The sequence below is a fragment of the Trichechus manatus genome, unplaced genomic scaffold (genome assembly GCF_000243295.1).
Source record: "Trichechus manatus latirostris isolate Lorelei unplaced genomic scaffold, TriManLat1.0 scaffold00029, whole genome shotgun sequence".
In the NCBI taxonomy this organism is placed as follows: Eukaryota; Metazoa; Chordata; class Mammalia; order Sirenia; family Trichechidae; genus Trichechus; species Trichechus manatus.
This window is the reverse complement of record NW_004443965.1, coordinates 1,183,662-1,184,462: the sequence shown is the minus strand read 5'-3', so window position 1 is coordinate 1,184,462 and position 801 is coordinate 1,183,662. Positions and strand designations below refer to the sequence as shown.

Sequence of the window (801 nt, the reverse complement as noted above, 5' to 3'; positions counted from 1 at the left end):
GTCACATGTGTAAAATTATACACAAACAGTATTTGTAATGGCAAAAGACTGGAAACAACTTAAATGTCCATCAGTAGGGGGCTGATAACTATATAATGGCACATTACATAGAAATACTCTACAATTATAAAAAGAAAATTTTGACGTTTCAAGCATCAATATAACAAGTTTCCAAAATCTATTAAGTGAAAGAAAAATTAAAGTACAGAGCAGTGTGTATAATAAACTAACATTTGTGTAAAGAACGAAAAAATCACAAACATACACACATATATGAACATACACACGCACAAAATTTGCTTTAACGTTTTATCATTTTTTGCTTCTGGAAAGCTATACTGGTTAGTTACCTATTATCTCTCAGCCCCACACCCACACTTCTATACTCCATTCCATACTTGGGGCTGGGATTCTGAAAATTACATATCCCAGTCTCTCAAACTGACTCCTTGTTAAGTTCTGCCATACGGAGACATTTACTTGAGATCAAAACATAGGAGGAAGAAGAGAAGTTTCCCGCTTCGGGCTCCAACAGTGAATTTGCACCAATATTCAAAAAAAGTTGTTTTTTTCTTTTTTAATATCATAAAAGGACAAAACTAGTTCTGTTATTAAGAAAAGGATCTTAGATACTATATATGATCTTAGATATACCTACGTATAAGTTTGTTCCCAGTCAAAATTCCTAAGATTTCTAATTTAGATGTAATCTACTCTACCCACTAATTTTCTAAAATCTTCCATGTGTAGAACTATGGGTAGGTACAGTCCATATACTAAACTAAATTTTAAAAAATTAAG

At 32.0% G+C, this 801-nt stretch overlaps 1 protein-coding gene across 1 annotated transcript in view; it reads right to left on the bottom strand.

The window, feature by feature from the left end:
• Window positions 1-801, bottom strand: part of SSBP2 (single stranded DNA binding protein 2) — a 319,116-nt gene that overhangs the window by 219,043 nt on the left and 99,272 nt on the right. The gene's annotated exons all lie outside the window — the stretch shown is intronic.